Source organism: Mya arenaria, chromosome 12, assembly GCF_026914265.1.
Source record: "Mya arenaria isolate MELC-2E11 chromosome 12, ASM2691426v1".
Taxonomy (NCBI): Eukaryota; Metazoa; Mollusca; class Bivalvia; order Myida; family Myidae; genus Mya; species Mya arenaria.
In genome coordinates this window covers 51,799,270-51,817,980 of record NC_069133.1, presented here as the reverse complement: position 1 = coordinate 51,817,980, position 18,711 = coordinate 51,799,270, and the positions used below count along the sequence as shown (strand labels likewise).

Sequence of the window (18,711 nt, the reverse complement as noted above, 5' to 3'; positions counted from 1 at the left end):
TTTCCTGGATATGGAATACCGTCGTATAAGACCATGCAAAACTGACCAATCAGCGACTCATCAACAGTGTCGACTGGCAGTAACAAGGATTCATTGACCTGAAATTACAATGTTAACATCAGTGTGACTGCTAGGCAGCAAACCCAATATCTTATTATAAAGACTTTGATTATAGAATTATGTTTAGTTATAAACAAGTGTTCACGATATGCAAAATCATTATGCTATTGAATTTAGTGTACTTATCACATAAAACAACATTTTACATGTTTTGCATCACGTTTGGTATGATTTTCACCCCTTACCAGATCAACATCACCAGCTGAGGTGTTCATAAGTGAGGAGCACCGAGGCAGCTGACTATCAACAATCTGTTAGGTAGAATTATATCAATGAAGAAAATAATCACGACAATATTTAATTCAAAGTTAAGTTTTAACCATATTAATACTTAAAAGGAAAAACAAAACAATTTTCATTAAGCCTGTGAACAAATAACAAATATGATAAGTTCATCAGGAGCAGTAGTAGTAGCGACACTATTGATATTATGTTAAATCCTGCAGATTTTCATTTTTGTTTACCTGTGCATCAATGAATGAGCACTTTGAAGTTCCATAGCAAGAGCATATGTTGGGACGACAGCAAAAGCATGACAAAACCCTGGACAGCACTTCTCCTCTCTCCTTTACCATGACCTGCTCATAATACAGAAAAACAACATAATAAATGTTATTCTCAATTCAATTTCAAAACCATTGTTCATTTTCCAACAGTAATATTACTTTATAAAACTGCATATATTTAAAGTAAGTAAAACTGCGTGTAAAAGATAGAAAAAGTAACCTACCTGGTGGATTTTCATTGTGTTTGGGACAACCCTTAGCTGCTTGGGCAACTCTTTCTCTATCCTTTCAACTGCCTCTTCTTTCACTTCAAATAACTCAACTGAAGTGTTTGTCATCTTCAACGCCCTTATCATATCTTCTGCATTTGTAATATCTACTGATCGAGTGTTTACCGCTCTGTCAGCATGCTGCTTTACAGCAGCCCCGATGCCGTCGGCGGCACCTTTACCATGAGAAGCTTCAAGAAAGTTCCAGGTACCCCTTTGAAATCCCAGCTCAAATAATTTGGTTGAGAATAGGTAAAAGTTCTGCTTGTTGTGATATTGTGTGGTTGGGCCATAAGACAGAATATGTAGAACACTAACGTTGCTTTTCTCTTTCAGAAACGTCAGAATAGGCTCTAAATGAGCCCAGATTGCTGCTGGATTGTGTTTCAAGCAATCAGAGAAGCTTGTAAAGGAGTATGTCTTCTCCCTGGTGTAAGCAACTCCTGTGTGTAGGTTTACTTGTGTCTGAGATGCTCCAAAGTGAATAGACTGAATTTCCTGGTGGTACTTGCAATTGCAATTCTCACTAAAGTCAATGTGGATTAATACATCTTCAGCTTTCAGGTTTTCTTTTAATCTGCTTATAGCTTGGTATTTGTGTCTTATGTTAAAGACATGTCTACTAGCTCTCTGTGCTTCAGCCTGTATTTCATCATTGAGTTGGTCCAACGTACCCTGATCCTTCTCTTTTACTGTTTTTGTCACAGTTCGTACTGTTAAGGACCCAACTTCATCTTTCTTTGGTATTTCAATGCGCTTGTTTCGCCAAACTCGCTAGACAACTTGCCTTCCCCGGTCAATATTCTCATTTAATGGAATACTTCTCCTTTACACCCATTGCACTCCCTATACATGCATTCTTTCTTGTCCAGGGATCCATCACATGTTAAACACTTCAGAAGGTCATTAACACTTCTTGAGTGGTACATATTGTTGCTAATTGATGTTGTTAGTATCATGTCCAAATTGTCGTGAATTTTACAAAGGCAGGTTTGTCTATCTCTAAATGTAGGCTTGATGACCCAAAAAGGTTTTAGTTTGCAAAACAAACTGTAGGATATTTTCTTCTTCTTTTCAGAGATATATTTAGCATGTAAATGCTTAATATCATCGTTTAACAGGCGGATCTGCTTTTTACATCCTTTCTGAGTTATTGTTGCCATTTTGTCAGCTTTCATTTTGCTATTATCGTCTCTTTCAAAACACTCTGTAACTTCTTTCTTTTGAGGTGCTATAGATGTGATTCTTCTGATTTTTCTAGATTTCATTTGGTGCATCGTCATTCCTAGGGCTTTTGTAGCAAACTTTCCTAATCTATATTTCTTCAGTACCTCGTAGCTACAAATCAACATTGAAATTTGTCTTCTTTGCTTGTAGCTCTTTTCTCTTCTGTACCTGTCTCTGATATGTTTGATGATCACGTTACTAAATTGCACTGCTTTTTCAGTCTGGTTTTTCATTTTACTGGTCACATTCTTCACCTTTAATCTTTGGCTTCTCTTCTTGTATTTCTCCTTTAATCACCTCTCTTTATTTAACTGAGTTGTCAGCTTTAGTATCCTTCTGTAGGCTTTTGCTCGATCCCGGAGCTGTTTTCTCCTTCCATTTCTTTGGGCTGCTTCTCGGCGACTGTTTTGCTGAAATCTGTTTTCATCGGGGGATGTTGGTGGAGTCATCATTGCGTTCATATCTTTTATTCGTTTTGTTCTGGCCCTTTGACTTTTTCTCCATGCTCTACGTGTTTTGTTTTGTTCACGTGGTGTCATATTATCAATAGATTTCACTACCCCTCTTTCTTTTTTCTTCAAGTATCGTTCATGTTCTTTTAGTTTATATTGGGCATATTTGATTGGGTCTTCTTTCATAAGTTTCCGCCAGTTCGCTACCCTTTCTTTACTTGTCCCGACCATTGTATTAACTCTTTTCTTTTGAGAAGTGTGTACTCTTTTGTATCTTGAACTCTTTCATAAAGATCTAATGCCCTACATGCCCAATCATTAGTTTTTGGCTCATCACTGAAGAGAACTTCGCTCAGTTGCTTTTGGGTTTTTCCTAGACCTTGATCAAGTGCATCCAGCTCACGTTTAAACGCTGAAAATATACTTATATTTAGCCTTTTTTATAATTGTATGTGTTCGTCATTTAACATGACAAACTGAAAACAAATATTATCTATTTCATGAACTATATATGCATATGTTATTTTATTATTTTCATAATTATTATTATAAACATAATTATAACTATTATTAATATTATTAATTTATTATTGTTATTATTATTATTATTATTATTATTATTATTATTATTATTATTATAATTATTCATTTTCATATCATTTCCGTTACACTACTATCATTACCGTGCTTTCAACAACAAAAAATGTCATGTATTTTCGAGGTATGAATATGAATAAAATACTTGACGCTAATATGTTAATGTACTTAAACCTCTGTTGCATGCAAATGGTAAACGGTAATGATACTTCTTAAATGTACGCAAAAAGAAGTTCACTTACCGATCAATAACTCAGGAAGAGGACTTTTCATCTGTTCATGAAAATGCCTCTTCAAAATTCGCGCTTTTCGAAACAATGTATGACGTCAAAAAGTATGAGTATCCAAGGGAGGCAGAAAAGCAATCAATGATTTTATTAAATTGTTACGGAAATGATTTTACTCTGAGGGACATTTATTTTGTGACAAATTAAACACTAAAAAATCAGTTGCCACAAAAAATACATACTTCTAACGAAACAGACGTCACATTTTATTTGTTGTCTTTATTATTTTTTGTATTAGTTTTGTTATTGTTCCATTATTTATTGTAAGAATTACGCCTAATAGGTTGGGGGATATGGCATTTTTGTCTATGTTACTGACATAAACCAAATATTATTACCTAAAACAAATTAGTTACACATCTTTTTAGATTCACAATAAGTTAAATTCTTTTAATGATAGAATAAACATAAAACATGTTTAGGATTTGTATTTTTTTCAAAGTTAATAGAGGCAATATTCAGGGGACACATGGGTGTTAGAAAATAATATAATGACCCAGCTATGTTCCAGGATTTTTATCAGTTGTTTATTGTTATTCATACAGTTATAAAGCAGAATTTATTGAGCCATGGTAATGATTTATAAGGATTCCGACATTGATTTGCTTGTTTGTCTAAAAATGCAAATTTGATTAAAAAATACGCACGATGTCACTCGCTCGAGAAGCAATATTAATGGGCAATGGCAGACAAATGAATGGCCATTCCCCGCCTGTCTTTTAGTAGGGTTGTTTAAATGTAATATTTTTCTGGCAAACAATTACGTGTCAGTCGAATGTTAATAAATATCGTGCAAAACATGTTTACTTCCAGATTCTGTTTGAAATCTAAATGAAGTTTAATGTGATATAAGAATTAAATACCAAATGGAGATATCACACCTTAATTGAAACCATTGAAATGGCGTTTAAATGATCATATCCCTGAAATCGACCACATTTTGAATATCTTACACAGCCAATCAAAGCCAGTCAAATGCATTTAAATAAAATATGTACAGAATGACAGATTGCTGAGTGGCAAAAAAATAAAAATAAATATTTCGCAATATGCGAGTATGACCCTTGGTAGTTCTTTTTTGGTAGCTATGGGGACGTGAGCAATACTGTTATATAGATCTATATGAGGTAGGGATCAATATGTGACTGGGATGAGTAACCAAAATGAATGCCGGGGATAAAATAACTACATACATTTAAAAGTTGAACACTTACAGCTTTGTTGGCAAGTCTAGCTGAAGCGTTGTCAAAGGTCTTGGGGATTAAATGCGGTGGTGTATTGATATTTTTTACTTCATCTTATTTGGGTATGTATTACGAATCATTTAAAAGCCTTTTATCAACAAACCGTGCAGTTTTGTACACGCCCAGGATGTACAATTGCTCTTGTTGAGGATTGGATGGCTTTCCTCAAAGTAATATTTAAACACGTGCATTCAGCTTCCGGTTTTGGTGAGATGAGCGATTTGCAACTCTTGTGAGTCCTATTCGCATGTAAACATCATTTTCTGAGGGTGTTTTGTGGTCTCGCTCCAAGATTAAGATTTGCTATAACCCTACCCATATCATTTGAAAACCCGATTTTGATGCGTCCCTTAAAGAGACTTCTTCACATTCTATTGGGCCAGATATCGAAATGTGCAAGGAAATTTACAAGCATACAACATAACCAAAATTTGAAAGATATTGTAACATGTATCTTAATATTTAACCATGAAGAAAAATATACATGATTGTGCTATTAAACCAGTTTAGACATAATTGTAACGATAACCTCAAATACCAATTGAAATATATTAAAATACAAATGTTGGCATTGACCTTTGGTGTGGAGCATAATCCTTTAAATAGGTTACCATGTTAAATAAAAGAAACTGTTTACATGTCATGTATGAACTATTAGTCCTCGTAAGAGTTAAGCCCCGTCTAGATTAGAAAGACAACTATAACAGAAGTTAGTTTGGCTATTGTCTATTCATTGCTTTGCTTTAAAAAACTGAAAATCATATTTTCATGCAAATCTATCAAACGAAAAAATGCAGTTATTCCTAGCTCAATTAAGCTAATATATTTCTTTTCTACAAAAACGCTTACATTATATTAACCCGTTGCGTTCATCTTATATTACGATCACATTTTCGATTCTGAGTAGTTGTAATATTCATTTTGAAACAAGGAGTTTAAATGGTAGGCTAAGGCAAAGTTTATTGGATTTTGCAAGTAAGCCTGTTGAATGTGATTTGTGACACTGAAAAAATATTTTACTGTCTTGATCTTCTGACATATCGTCGTACTGTCTTTGATAGAAAGACCATATTATGTAGAAACATTCACATGTCTGCTTTTGGGTGATTACTATAAATGAAATTTGCTGCAACGAACAATTTAAAGGTTTAGTTGAATGTATATTTCGTATTTAAGCTTCTGGCCAGAATGATAAACGCTTATGTATTGAATTGCATACAAATGTGTTGCTAATTGCATGATAGTGTTGGCTGTCGTTTAATCATATTTGCCAAAAGCAGAAAATAAATAGATTATAGTAAGTAAACAAAATCAATGCATGCTGTACCCGTAGATGCTGTGCAATTTGAGATATATACATTTGTGATAATAAAGATTAATTATTAGGTTTTAAAATTTAGTCTTTTAAAGTATGAACTCTATGATTTCCAAACGGTCGTGAACAATCTTCATTGGTGCAAGGCAAGCTGTGATAAATGAATACACTGTCCGGCACATTGGACCGACCTGTCGGGGCGAAGCCGGACCATTCGTTGACAGACTGGCGAGCGGCATCCACCTCAGCGGGACTCTTGGAACAGGTACACAGGCTTTGGAACTTCCTGTTTTGGGAGATCTCGAAAGAATGTGTCAACACCATTTTCGAGACGTTACCAAGAGAAAAAGCATTGCTCAAGCATACATTGGCAGTGTTCTACCGCCCCTTGACACCGTCTCTGAAACAACGATAATATACTTTTCCTTTTGTTGTATAATAGTTTTGAGCAGGCCTGATAGCCATGTTCTTGGTTAAAATATGCTTGTACCATGTACATCTTGTATCGTAAACGTATGCATTGTCTAAACAACCCTTTCTTCTCGACATAACGCATTAGGAACTCTTCGGTCATTTTTATCGAAAACAACCTCGGATGTATGCCGGTTCATCAGTTGAAGTAGTTTATAGACTATCTGCGAATGCGCGCAGGTAGTCTTAAGACCACAAACTCAAAAGAACTACTCCTATTCATGTCGTTTTAACCCATTGTTTGTCTCAATGCGCTCTAATTTTAGCAGAATGACCTCGAAACCATAAAAATAGATTGGTTGTGTTGCAGTCCGAGTATGAGTTTTTGCTTGTTCGGCTATTTCCGCGCTGTAATTATGTATCCCGGGTGTTTTTTTTCTTTTTAGCGGAATATAATTATTTTTAGATCGTTATATTTATCAGATTAATGAGGGTCAAGATAATGAAGGCTCTGGTAGGAAGATAACATATTGATATTCACTTTAAGTTTAGCCCATGATGTTTCAGAAATGATTACCGACCGCAAGTGTCCCATCGCCTGCAGGGTTTGTTATTATAACTTGACGTGACCCTGAATCACGAATATTTGTAATGGTGCTTTTTATTTGACTTTTATGAGATAAGAAACAAAAATAATTGTCTAAGTGTTAAAATAGTTGTATCTCAGGTTTCGCATTGCTAATGCTGCAAATATCTTGATGGCTTTCTATCTGTACATTTAAATTTATTTTCGAGTATACGATGGTTGTCTTTAAATGGTAACTCATAAATACTAAATGACAAATGATTTTTTTAAACATAATGGCAGTGCCATCTTTTCCACACTTAAGGGACCGTAGTTATCAACAATTTCGTCGACATTAACGATACAGTTATAATTCATGTGAATACTATTCATAAATAAAGCAGATCTAGGTAGGAGCTTGTGTTCGCTTATAAGCGCAATATCAACATTATATTTATCTAACATATTTGCTAGAGCCTAGATACATTGTAATTTACCTTCTACACAATGACAAGATACTATTCTTTCTATGATTTTAGGCGTTTATATTTCTAATGAAATGTTTTTAATTTTTTGCATAAAAGCTTCGTTCCGGTGTATTCTTGGCATAGTTTTAGACATAAGGCTTTCAATTTATTTAAGCACACATGCCCTGATACGACAGTGAGTCATGCATACGTTTAGTGAAGCAAAGTAGTTCGGATTAAACCTGTTTAACATCCAAAGAGTACGAAGCATTCATAACAGCACTAGTACTATTTCTACACAGGTACTTACATAAAACATTAATAACAATAAATTTATCAATAAACTTTAAAAAGCACGATCATATTCTCATTCATAAAACAGACAAGTTCCGATAATCTAAAAATAGATTCAACTACAGTCGAACCTCGTTATGTCGACTTTTTCGGGACCTAGTGAAAAAAGTCGAGATAACGAAAAGTCGACTCATCCGAATTACAAAAAATATCACCAATTCCCAACACATTTGAGTTGGATTGTACGATGTTTACATTCACAATTGAACGGTTTTGTTAAATATTTTCGTCGTGAAAACAGCAAACTTATTATTGACAAAATAAAGTGAAACAAAAGAAGAATTATTTGTGTCAAATTTATTTCTTTTACGTTTATGGATCACACAAAACACATATAAAACCACAATTGCATACATTTGTACATTGTAAGATTTTATACCGGGTCCTTCTCTGAATTGGTCGACCAGAGCAGCCGAACTAACATACCAAAGAGCTTGAGCAATAAATGTCTCTTTAATTAAATACATAAACAAACAACTTTAATTATTCGCACTTACCAAATACTTTTTTGTATCCCCCAATTATGACAGTTTGTTATATTGACACGCACTTAATTTTGCGACATGCCGCAAACCGTCATGAATATTTTCACACCTACGTCTCGATCTACAGTTCGACATAAAGAACATAGAAAATGTGTGAAATTCGACCACTTGGACTGAAAAACGAGGTCGACATAGCGAAAAAGTCGAGATAAAAAAATCGACACAAACAGATTTATTTTATATAGAATAAGAAGGAATAAATTCGGGACCGGAAAATAGTCGACATAACCGGAAAGTCGACTTATCCGACGTCGACATAGCGAGGTTCGACTGTACATTAACTTACCGGTATTCTAAACATTGTTTCTACATACATTAACTGACCATATGTTTGTCCTCACTGCGGGAAAACGACCATCTGATAAGCTTTGCATTTTAAAAGGTATTATTGCTAAAGTTGCTCGTTAAAATAGAATCATTTTCCTTAAAGAATTAAAAAATTAAAAGTTCATAAAACTTGTCTTACGTATGCTATCTAATCAAAGCACCGAATAACCTTTAGGCACGATTGAATTGCTAAAGTTGTTTGTAAAAAAAAATCCCTAAACAAAACGTGCATGCTAATAAAAGGAAATGATATATATATATATATATATATATGATGTATTGTATTTTCCTATCGTATGATATCTAATCAAAGCAACGAAAAACCTTAAGAAACGATTGAAATGGGGCATGCATTGTAACACTAAATACATGGGGATGGGGGATTACGACGAATGAAGTGACATTTACAAAAACAAAATGACACAAGACGCCATAAAGATATAGATATGTTTGTTTCCTCGCCCAGTGTGGGCACGAGCGCTTTCGGCACATTTTTTCACTTTTGTTTATGCGCCCTTCACCCATTCCCATAGTTCAAATAAAATTTGCAACTCTCACATATTTGCCCGCAGATAGTCTTTCAGCGCCTCGCGCTTTGATTATTTTTTTGAAACATTTCATTAATTAAATGTAGTGTCTTAGCTGGTGTTCATTGATCTAAGTTTAAATTAATTGCCAGTGAAGTGTATTATTGCAACTTGAAGGATAATTAAGATTCCGAGAGTTAAGTCATAAAGTTTAACTGCTGAATAAAATTACTACGTGATCTACTTGCAGCGGACTTTTTGAGTATGTTAACCGTCCAAATACATTCGAGGTTGTTTTCGATAAAAATGGCCGAGGAGCTCCGAATGGATATTTCGATGTACGGAATAAATGATCTGACCTCAGTGTGCAGACTAAACAGCAGTTGATTTATTTGTCTGCGACAATAAGACATAGTTCCTTAATAGTATTGATTGTCCTTAAATCTATACATTTGTTTGTAGTTATGTATGAGTGGAACCCTGGCGGACGTTTACTTCGTTTTCCCGAGCCGCGGGGAGCAGCAGGACTCACTTCCAGCGTCTGAGGTTATCGTGCGTGACATGCGGACAACCACCTTCCGGACCATCCTTAGGTAATTCTAGTAGTAAGTAGCAAGTGAACGAGGAGTGGTATGTATGTATGGCAAGCATGTATAGCACTTGTTTTCTTGAAAATTTCTTGATATTTTAACTAAGCCTGAAGTAATTGGTATTTGACTGCATTGTTTTTTTTTTTCTTTTTTATACGCTTCACAACAGTGTCCTTCGCTCCATGGAGGACACTGTTTCCGTGTTCTACTGTATGGAATCTTGACATCAAAGGAAAACTCTCAAATCTGTGCTTCTGTGAACTGTTGAAATGAAACCTCAAATCGCTGAAAAATGAAAAGTGAGATGGATTTTAGAGTTTTGCAATATTTATGTCATTGATTTGTTTGGTCTGCCATTTTACATGCGTAAATTGAGCTTCTGTCTGCAATGGTGCTGGTAATGACACGGAAAAAATACGGCTTTTATATGCGGCTCGTTAATCACGCCTACTGCGAACACACAGACGTCATTTTTGGCCAGAGAAATATTACCATTATTAAATTATTGTGTCAGAGTCATAAATTTCATCACTTCGATTTTATATTAACTTCATTTTTGGGGATATTTCGATCTGTGAAATATTTTCTATCGACATCAAAAACTCTCAAGCAACTAGGTTTATTTAATTAACTGATCAATTGATTCGATATTGTATTTGATTACATTTAAATATATCATGCAAATCATCCTTTTCATTTGCATTATTTGAAAAAGAAAACAAGACTCAGTATTCATGTACGTGTTGTATTAACATCGATAGGTCGGGAAACGTTTGTTAACAAACTCGCACACACAACAATACCGCTATTCTTCTATCCGAGTGTTAAATGTGCACTCTCACAGATTGACCGTTTTCACAACTTGTGTATTTCTTGTCTTGGAATTGGCCATTTGTTTGGCATAAAAGATCATTTTTAACGTAATTATGAAAAACTTCGATCTGATCTTTTGTCAGCAGTCTTAGATCGCCGGTTCTTTGACATTTACGCAAAATTGGCACATTCTAAGACAAAAAGCAAAGTGTAGGTCTAAGAAAAGATGCATCTAAATTTGAGAATACTGTCTGTCAAATTGTCCGTCACAATGAATTTCTTTCCACTGTATCGTTAAGTGATTAGATACGCACGTTGCCAAGGTTTAAAACAATACCATGAATTGAAAAAAAAATTCAATACAATATATTCAATACCCAATACTTCGCATGAAAACTTATTGAGTCTGAACGCGCACAATATAGGTTAATGTTTTTATTAATTTAAATTAAGTATAATGTTTTACTTACCTTATTTTAAATTATCAAAACAAAACAAACGGAAACGATGTGTGTACCAAAATAATATAAGCGATATATTGTCGCTCTTTTAACTGGATACTTTGTGGCCACGTGGCCATTAATAATATATTTCTTTTTAAAGGCTTAGATTTTGTTAATCTGTACGAAAATCGTTTGGGTTTTTATCATTTGCTCAAATGAGGTAATATCATGTAAGGCTAACAATAAACAGGTGGTGAAAAGTAAAATTACTTTTTTTGTAGCAGCACAGTGACCGTAATATGCTGTTACAGCAAAACAAATAGTGTTGTGGCGCGTGCCTCTGCTAATGGGATCGTCAGACAGCTCACATGAAATCATTTAAAAGCGCTCTGACAACCAAACGCCATAAAGCAGATTACAAAACTGCAAAATGTATATTAAGTTATGATATAATATTTCGTATATTTATTACTTGGTTTGGTTTAGTCATTTAGAAGCTTACGCATGCGTGTTGGCGTATAAAGGCATTGAATACTGAATACTAAGAAAGTGACCATCTTCGGTCTTCCAAACAATTAAGCGCAAAGAGCAATGAACTACTCGTATGTTCAAACATTGTTGTGGAGAAGATGATATAATGGTGTTGTACATAACTTATGTATCACCCATTTGTTACTTGTATAGTATTGCATATTATTGTTGTATAAATTCAAACTGTTTAAAGAAAAGGGCAATACAAATGTTTAGAGCAAAACGTAAAACCAGACGATACTTTATCCGACAGAAGGCATTTTAAATTCACTATTTACTATTCCTCCCTGCTATTCAGATACATATACACCGACAATGTGGAGTTTGACGGGAATACTGTGATGCACGTGCTGTACGCGGCCCGGAAGTACGCACTTGAGCCTCTCGTGGCGGAGTGCGAGCACTTCCTACAGACGGCCATCGACGTGAACAATGTCTGTTCCTTGTTCAATCAGGCCAGCTTCTATCAGATGGACTTACTTCAGGTAAAGAGATGTATGGATTCACTTTAAATTGTTAAATATAAAACAAGCAAAAAATGAAATGAGTCATGCTCGCTCGTTTCATGTAAAACAAGTCCGAGAGACCTTACTGAGAAACTGTGCGAACATTTTACCTTGCGGGTCAACTGTGGCTCAAGCCCACGTCGATTGAGAGGTGGACGCATACATAAGCAAACCACCTCACTGAGGGCCATCTTTTTATATTTTTCGAATTTTCTTTTAAGAAATATTTATACTATATTAATTCTATCTATTTCGTAACTAAGAATGTTTTGTCATGTTTGATTACTATGCACGTCGGGTTTCGGTTGGTAAGGCTCCGGAATATGTACATTCAAAGCATATATACCTAAAGATGACTATCAGTGTACTTATTTTATTATGCATACCAGTTTATACCAAGTAATTGCAATTCTACATTTAAGGCACTATCAATATAAGATTTAAGTAATTCTGGTATGCACTATGCAGACCTACGCCCCACATACAAATTAATTTCAGTATATTTATGTATTGCCCTAGTGTAAGTGCCTCGATTTCATCTGCATGAACGCGAACGACGTCTTCCTGACGGACGATTTCCTGCAGCTGACGCCCCTCTCACTCAACGAGATTCTCAAGGCGGGTGCGCTCGGGGTCGAAGAGGAGCTTGACGTCTTTAAGGCGGCCGTCCGATGGGCGAAGCACCACTGTGAGAAGAAAGGCTTCGAACCCACCCCGACCAATCAGCGCGCTTGGCTCGCTGAGGTGCTTTATAGAATCCGACTGCCGATAATTCCGGTGGCAGAATTTACGTCAGTTGTGGTTGAGAGTGAGTTGTTGACGTCAGAGGAACAATTGCAGTTGTACAAACACATGACGTCTCATAGGAATCCCGATACTGACGAAGAAATGGCGGAGAAGATTGGAAAGTTTGAAGCAAAGCATCGACCCGGAAGTGTAATTGAGTTAAAACTGCCATTGTCTTCCACAGACAATATCAAGAAATGTTTAACCGCCGCTTGTCAGATCTTAATCAATAGCAGACAACCCCCTACGTCTCCGAAAAGTCAGTCTCTTCTATAGTCCCACACGATACGAACAGAATATATCAGTGGCTGTGACAAACATGAAGGACCGATCACTCCAGCGGCCCCGCCTGGAGCCGGTTCCGGAGCGCGGCCCAATCTCTCTGGCAGAGAGTGTCTACCTGGAGCCGAACACGCAGTACAACGTCGCCGTGACGTGCATGGTGTACTGCGGTGACGTCAAGGCGCTAGAATACACGGACACGTTGAGGGGAGTTCTAGTTAACATCAGTAGCGTGTTCAACTCCATATCGTCACTGCATCTATCCAGGGTCCATTCCTAGCAACTATGTGTAAAGCGAGTATTCAAAGGATATTTTTATAATGTTAAAAAGTTTTGTAACATTCGTTTGTTATACATGTATTACATGCAATCAAACAGTTGCATGAATACTTTTCTAGGACACATCATTATGGATGAATCACTTTATTAATAACATAGCATCTACAATAACGGTAAAACGTTTTGATTCGAATATTTTGACGTCAAATACCCTTTGCTCCAGTTAACATTATGAAATTGCGAAAAGATGAATGCACTTATAGAAGTTGAAATATAAGTTATGTTACGTGGCCATGTTATAGAAGTTACACATGTTTGTTTAAGAATGGTAATATATTTTTTCAATATATGAATGTGCATTTGTTATCACTTTGTTGTACGGCAATTCAGGCGCGTAACTACCTAAACGCCAGTACGTGATTGAATCCACATGATTCTGACAAAATAAATCAACGAACAAATCAGCCAATGTTGCAGTATGCGTACTTGACTACATAATCCTTAAGCTGTCAATTTTCGCTACTAAATAAAGCACCTCAGAACGACCAGATTGCACCAGGGTTTTCAAGTTTTTCTGAGGGGCTATGCGCCAGAACCCCCTAGCACAATTATAAATCCACATAAACAGTGGGCTAGCTACGCACCTGGGCATGTCCAAATTCATTAAATCAAGAAAAATACAATGTATTGCAGACGACTTGTGATGCCTATTCATTTTCTTTCATATACGTAAAGTGGTTAAAAATGACCTTGACCTTTAGACCTAAAGTTACTTGTAGCGTCATCTTTTGATCAAAACAGGCATAATAACATATATTTATTAACCATTTGAAACTTGTTTCAGAAAGGTTTTAAGTATTATCCTAAAGCGTAACAGTATAAACCTTGACATTTCAGCAGTCATTCAAGTATTACCATCATGTTTCAGCAACATTATAATAATATGATTTTATAGATATTGTGGAGAAATTTCTTGAATACATTAAGAAAAATGTTCTACGGAATAAAAGTATTCAAATTTAAAACAATTTAATAAAATTTCGAAAACTCATTCACATGTACGAAATTTAAAAAATAAAACTATAAATAATAAAAATTAAGAGCTGTCACAGAGACAGCGCGCTAGACTTTTCCGCCGCTTCTAGTTTAAGGAAAGCAAAGTGTTGGTGAAACATGCATGAATCACTGTAAAATTAGATTAGAACTGCAAATCCTTAACCAGAATGTTTAAGTCGAATAATTAAAGGGCCATAATTTGTACTATATTAAAAGACTATAAGTATCTTCCATGGCCGAGAGTGTAAGATAGGTTCATTCCGACCCGAGCGTAAGGTGTTTTGCGGAAACGAGGTTTACCGAGGCGAGGGTCGTGATGAACACGAGCGGCTATGGTAGATGTTTTTTCTCCCATCTCAGTTAAACAAATGAATAAGTAAATATGTATTTTTTGCTGGAACTCTTTTGTGCTTAGTGAAAGTAATTGCGTATGGATATGCGATAATTCGTGGTTGTCATGGATATGCGCGAAGTGATTTAGATTATGTTAATAGTCAAATCGGTCTTTAAATAGTTTGAAGGATAGTGAAAGATAGGTTCATCCCGACCATCGTTGCGCGCATATCCATGACAACTACGAATTCTTGCATATCCATACGCAATTATTTTCACTACGCACAAAAGAGATCCAGCCAAAAAATCACTTTTACTAAATTTTGTTTAACTGAGGTGGGAGAAAAAGCATCTTCCATAGCCGCTCGTGTAAGATAGGTTCATCCCGACCCTCGCCTCGGTAAACCTCGTTTCCGCAAAACACCCTACGCTCGGGTCGGAATGAGCCTATCTTACACTCTCGGCCATGGAAGATACTTATAATCTCACTTCATTAATAAAGTAGGTTGGGTAGTTGGGTACACATATCCAAAGTTTCAATGCAATACATGATGTTTTTGGTGTGATAATAACCAGAACTTTTAAGTCGAATAATAAAAGGCTATACTTTGCATTATAAAATCAGACAGTGTTATCTAACTTCATTAATTAAGTAGGTTGGGTAATTGGGAGCACACAAGAGTCAATGCAATACACATGATGTCTTTGGTGTGATAATGAATCGAAGGTGCTTGCATGCAAAACCTTAAGTTGTGACGCTGACGCCAATGCCAGAGTGAGTAGTATAGCTCTCCTTATTCTTCGAATAGTAAAGCTAAAAATAGACAAAAAAAATAAATAAAACTGTTGGTCTGCAGCAAGTGTCCAACCCGGGACGTCTACGTTACTAGAAAGAGGCATCAGGGTGTAACATGTGCTATGTAATACAATACACAATTCATGATTACATCGGGGTTTGTCAAGGTTTTCAACATTCAAAAGATTGTTTTACAAGTTTGGTGAACATACTTTTCAACAAAGTTATATTTTTGTGGGCACTATTCGATATCAGGGGTACTGCTCACTCATTCATCAGAGGTTTGATAACTATAAATCTAAGTGTGGTACCATAGCCTCATCACTCTGGTGGAGGAGAATGGGGTATTGCAACCAGTTATCAGTTATTTGTAGCGATACTCATGGACGTGAGTGTGGCTTTAATGTGCTCATACACTCTTTCAGGAACTAGTCTAGTACATTAAATTAATCGTTAAACTTCCTCCAGTTTCAAATTATTAACATATAAGATATGAAGAAGAAAAAGTCTGCTCTTGTCATCTTTTTTATTGGCACATGTAAAGCAAACAGCATCTGTGTATTGAAACATGTTATCTGTAAGTCTGTAAACAACTATATTCTGTAATATACACATGATATTAGTTCTAATTAATTATAAAGCCATTTTGATCATCAAGAAAATGGATTTTGGAACAAATTCAGTATATGAACTCTTGAAAAAGATCATAACCATCATTTAATAATCTGGAAGAACATACAGGGGTTCGACAAGCGGATAATTGTCAATCCTGAAACTAGCAGGGTCCATTGCTCAAAGTAGGGTATAGGGGGTTTCACTCCTTTTGAAATACTTTCTACTGTTTTTGAAACAAATGTCCACCAAAAAAACAAACAATCTTTTTATCTGTAAAATAGTCTGCAGTTAATAGCTCTCCATCCTGATTTTAGGATTCCTGAACATTAGAACCCCTGTACATAATAATGTACAAAACTCATCCAGTGAGTTATTTAACATATGTATGAAATAATGTTGTTGTTTTTTTTCAAATATTTTAGAGACATTTTAATTACAAATAAATAATTACATGATTTTAACACATAAACAATACAATATTTTATGTAAATTTCATTTCTGATAACTAATAATTTAAAATGTATCACCAGGAAATGAAATGCATTTTTATTTTATGACCATACCAGTACATACTATAGCTGTTTCCAATCGCACCAATTTAATCCTAATTCTTGTAAACCAGAACTGTACAGCTAAAATCTTTGACAGTCAAACATACTGCATTTAGAATGGAATAAATCATTAATACTGACAAAAAATAATGGACCAATATATACCAGTAATGTTAATCAATGAAATATGGTTCCTCGAGATGAATAACGATGATATACACACAACATGATCAATCTGAATAGAATTGGTATCTACCACCTAGGATAGAATGTCCAGCCATCAAAGTTCTAGCAATCACTAATGCAAGTTCATTCATAATTTGCAATAAAAATATCAAATATGTTTGACCATAAGCCTGTTAAGTGGAAAACTAAACAACTACTGAAGAAAATTTCAAAATACTGGTTATGCAATACATGTTTGTATCTAAGCAGACATTTCCAGATCTTCATCATTCTGAATTTCACTTGCGAGGGCTATTATATTCTCAGGATGTATTTAAGATATGAAAACAAGTATGGTCAAATGGCTGCAGAAGAGGGACGGGGTGCCAAGGGAGAAAAAGGGCACATTGAATCAGCTGTGAAGAATTTTAACAGTATCAATTTTGACAGAAAATGTAAGCAATTGCGTTTAATTGAAGGGATATTAGGTTTCAACTGCTTAGTATATACATGTTATGGTTGTATGTATTAATAATCACGTCATAAGTTTTAATAAAAAACAAAAGATAAAAATTACAGTCTTAAGCATTTCATTCTGTGCTAGTCAATGTGTAAGCAGACGGGAGCTACCAACAAGCTTCCGATTCTCTTTAGCTAAGGCCCAAAAAAAAGTTTGGTTAGGGTTACATCCTTTTCCAAAAAAAGATAGGGTAGGTAGGCATTTTTTTTTTTTATTAGGCTTTATAAAAGAATGCTATTTTCGTCATTGGAGAATGATGTTAAAGTAATATTCTGTATAAAGTGTTCAATGTTTTATACTACATATGAGATCACACTTAAAAAACAAACTCATTTTTTTAGTTTTTCATTTTTTTTATCATCTGACTATAGAAACAGTAGGGTAGGTGCCTATTTCGTAGGTAGGGTCAGGTAACCCGAACCAAATGTATTTTTTTAGGCCTTTAAAACTTTAAAGTGTTTATCCAAACAATATAACTTATTATGCAATTAGACCTTAAGAAAAACATAGTAACAAGTTTCATACACATGGCAACAATTTATAAGCTAGAAATGTCAGTGAACATTTATATATGTAGATGTTTATTAACACTTAAATATGGCACAACAATATTAAACTCAAAAACCATCACAATGTAACACAAAAAAACCTTCCAGCATTGCACACACATACAGAATCACAAATATCTACGAAACAGTTCCAAATGCATTTAAAATGAAGCAAAATACAACACTACAACCACATGTTCAAAGATGCTCAGAGATTTGATTTTCAGTCAGTGACCAGTGGTCGAAATTAACACAAGCCAGCAAGCCCTGCACTGGTAAAATGTCTTCCAGGCCTGCTCAAGTTCTGGATTTAATATAGCAGGGCTTGTTAAAAAAACTAGAGCTGTCACAGGAGTGACAAATACCCCCAAATGCCGCCTGGACACAGGAATGGCAAACCATTCCTTTGAAAAGAGGCCATAACTCCAAGGTTACTGCACACTGCATCTTCTTTTATCATGCATGTATTGTTTTATTTAAATCTGTTGAGTAATTTAGAAGTTACACTGCTGACAAGAAAAACTAGTCTTTCATGAGTTATCGTCCGGAAACCGTTTTTTTTATTTTTAGTAACAGTGACCTTGACCTTGGCCCCTCCAGCCCCAATATCAAACTTGACCTGTATCTTCTGATGTTACACCTGTGTACCAAAAATTGTTCAAATCTGTCTAGCCTTTCATGAGT

General features: G+C 35.3%; 1 pseudogene; it reads left to right on the top strand.

The window, feature by feature from the left end:
* The first annotated feature begins 6,177 nt into the window (after positions 1–6,177).
* LOC128210776 (BTB/POZ domain-containing protein 6-B-like) lies at positions 6,178–13,444 on the top strand (annotated as a pseudogene).
* Positions 13,445–18,711: the final 5,267 nt, after the last annotated feature.